The 3,267-nt window shown below is 40.3% G+C and overlaps 1 long non-coding RNA gene across 7 annotated transcripts in view; it reads right to left on the bottom strand.

Annotated features, from left to right (window-relative positions):
• The window catches only part of LOC123157315 (uncharacterized), a 3,314-nt gene extending 520 nt beyond the window's left edge, over positions 1-2,794 (bottom strand). For 2 of the 7 annotated variants that reach the window (XR_006478940.1, XR_006478942.1), the window contains exons 1-7: positions 2,314-2,792; positions 2,153-2,226; positions 1,955-2,081; positions 1,792-1,873; positions 1,597-1,708; positions 1,263-1,499; positions 252-498 (exon numbers count right to left, since the gene is read on the bottom strand). This is a non-coding gene — a long non-coding RNA (uncharacterized lncRNA). Of the gene's footprint in view, positions 1-251; positions 499-1,262; positions 1,500-1,596; positions 1,709-1,791; positions 1,874-1,950; positions 2,082-2,152; positions 2,227-2,313 lie in introns of all 7 variants that reach the window. The other 5 variants (XR_006478943.1, XR_006478944.1, XR_006478945.1 and 2 more) reach the window with 5 other exon arrangements.
• Positions 2,795-3,267: the final 473 nt, after the last annotated feature.

The following is a 3,267-nucleotide window of genomic DNA, read 5'->3' as shown; positions in this document are numbered from 1 at the left end:
GAGCTCAACAACTGAAACAAAAAATACATGCTGGGTCGAGACAAGCTGAAACATGGCTTAAAGCACATCAAATGAAACATGGGTGTGGTGTGGTGGGGGGATGGAGTTCGTTGTCACTGCTCGCTGAAGGTTGATAATATAACTGGAATTTCAATCGTCGGAAGCACATAAGCTAATTTCAACCCTTTGTCAAAAGCCAAAATGAAGGCAACCACATCACATCCCATGAGATAGAAGATTAGAGAACTTACCATCAAGATGGAAACCGGGACGGGTTCCCTTCGTCGGATGTTGGTAGACGACGTCAAAATCAGGGCAAGTCACATTACCAAACGGACAACGGTGGCTTGGCCAGTTCACAAACCCATGGCGTCTACTCCTCATCGACTCTCGTTCCTTCGTCGGCATCATGGGTCGGGCATCAACGACAGTCTCCCATTGCTGCTCAGCACGGACTCCAATGTGACAACACCAAAGTTGCAAGTTGTCTTGATTGGACTACAACACAAAAAACATCATTCAAATGGCAGATTATAAATATGCAAGAGAAAATTATATTGCGTATCGAATATATCAGACAATCTCTGTCTTCTCCATGCTGCACGCAACAAAGAACGCTAGATTTTGGTCGATGCCTTGAGTTAACTGATGCATGGTAAATAGTAGATCGTGATCCAAAATTTGTACATGCCTTGAGTTTGTTTATGCAAATGAAATAGTATTGATCATCTATGAATTTTACAGTATACTTCTTTATGACTACAGGGAGATGGAAGTGCAGTTTGTTTATGTACGTATGAATTTAGGTAAGCTTACCACCGATCGAGTTCAATCAAGTTGCCATTTCCAGCTAAAGCGTAGAGGTTATAGAACATACACCTATTGCATGTTATTCCAGAAAGTGCTTAACGATGCAATACTAAAATTTAATCTAATGAGTACGCTGATCTCGAACATGAAAAGGACGAGAATAGAAGGCCAGAACATGCATATATCTCTACAACAAACTTTCCTTGCTTAGATATATCTATGAAACAACAACTTCACACCAATAAATCAAAAGAGAAATTTCTTCAAATAGGTTGTGGCCAACGTGAGTGAATATAGTCCATTATATCTACTGAAGTCCAAATGCATGGATTGGTTAGTGGGCTTTCAGAGTGATATAAAGTAGAAATCTAGGACCCTAAATCTTTTTTCGTCGGCCAACACAAACAATCTGAAGACTTAACAGAATAAATGCAAAGAGAAAAAAGGCAAACCTTATTGTGAAATTTTGAAGCAGGTGAGCCTCGTCAAAGTTTTGTATATTATACTGCCTTTCCATCGCAATATGGCACCCATGCATCAACGAAATGTCGGCCGACGAGCCTCCTAGCCTCCGCCGAGCAAGCTGCATCGACCTACCAAGGAGCCACCGCGCCTGGCAGAGAAAGGCCCCCCAACGCCATGGAAGGGGACACTTCAGTTCTCTTTATTTCCAGTTTATAGTACTGGTCCTGCAAGTTACATCAGGTCAATCTATTTTAGAAAGAAACCAAATATTGTTACTCGGAGAAAGACATTAGTGTAGCTTTGATAGCAATGACAACATACCATGATTCCACCAGGGTCAACGGCTGATAATTATGTGTTTGTTGTATTTGTTGCCTAGCGATGACCCTGTGAGCTGGTGCTTATCTCAATTTGATGGGATCTTGCAGTAGATCTGAGATATTGTGAAATTTGTCAACACAGATGCTGGATTATTGAAAATTAGTTGCACAGATGGATCATTTGTGCTGTGTGTACCTTCCTAGAATAGCTGCCGCTTCAGAAATAGTTGGATTTATGTACCATCGAGTTGCCAGACAGGACTTGAAGGTCAAGTTTCCTGTACAAAAAATTTAACGGGTAATTTTAATTTCTTATCTAAATTGTGCAGGATGGATATAAGATGACGATACGTACTTACATTAAATTCATGTACTGGCATGCCAACAAATAGAACTATAATGGGTTCTTGAGCAGACCACCGTTGTAGCTTGTAACTATCAAGGGCATCTGCTAATTTTCCCCAAAACATCACAACGGCGGGAATTCTGGAAAGATATATCATTGTTTCAGTGGAGAGATAAGAACACGGAATGAAAAATGATAAAAGTTGGTGCACATTTGTGATGTGATTTTCTCATATCTGGTCAATCGATCCGCCGCTCGGCGCAAATATTCTTGTGATGCTGGTAACTAATCCAACATTCACAAGTTCAGTAAATTGAAAGTTGTAAGAAGTGGAAAATTATACAATAAAAACAATTCTTAAGAGTTGCTGACCTGACAACAAAACGATTTGTTTAATGCAGCTTTGGTACTGTGTACATTGTAGGTGGTATATCCATACTTGGGAAAGTTTGGTGGCTGAGGCACAATTGGTTCCACGGTAGTTTTTTGGGCAAACACTACTCTCCATGGACGATCTACAGTTTTGTATCTTTCCCTAGCATATTGAACCTGGTAAGCGCCAAGCTTGTAAATTGTTGTTCCTTCAGAGATCCTGTTCTTGAAGAGCTGTACTTGAAAATTTGGAATTGTGCCTTCCATTGTTCCGCCCTAGAAAGGAAGTAAATATGTATATGGTAAACAGGTCACTGCCTTCAGGACCCCAATGTTCTCATATCCTTGTAATGCGGACGGTAAGGATGCCTCTGCTGGAATATCTTGTAACGTCTCAGCAGCATTTCATCCATCTATGAATTTTCAAAATAAATATATGTATAAGAAAACCTGCTCGCCAGAGCAACAAAATTACTGTGATTTAACAGAGACTATTGAACTCATGGCAAAAAAAAAATCTAAACGCATGCATCTCCAATATATATGTTTCTTTCTTTCCAAATCCAGCCAGAGCACCCCAGCCGGCACAATCCAGTGCATTTTTTTTTCTGAAACTGAAAAAATGGAGATGTACTACTTGTCAGCTTACATACACAACGAAACAACGTAAGCATCCTAACTTAACAAATAATAACAGGGCACCGACTACAGCTATGCTAACTATTAGCACCACAACACCAAAGAAAAAGGGAAGAAACTGCCAACATTTATAGCTAGCTATAGGAGAGACCACCATGCTAGAATGCAAATGAAGCCCAAAATGGTTCACTTAGTGTTGTCACATGTGAAGAACACATTACAACATCTAAGAGGGGCAAAGGACAACCTGACATGGTAAGATCAGCAAGTACTTCCGCAGATGCACCCAGCCACAAATTTGAGTATCGCCTTCTC

This window comes from Triticum aestivum, chromosome 7B (genome assembly GCF_018294505.1).
Source record: "Triticum aestivum cultivar Chinese Spring chromosome 7B, IWGSC CS RefSeq v2.1, whole genome shotgun sequence".
NCBI classification, from domain to species: Eukaryota; Viridiplantae; Streptophyta; class Magnoliopsida; order Poales; family Poaceae; genus Triticum; species Triticum aestivum.
Note: the sequence above shows the minus strand (reverse complement) of the source record. Positions and strands in the feature narration are given on the sequence as shown.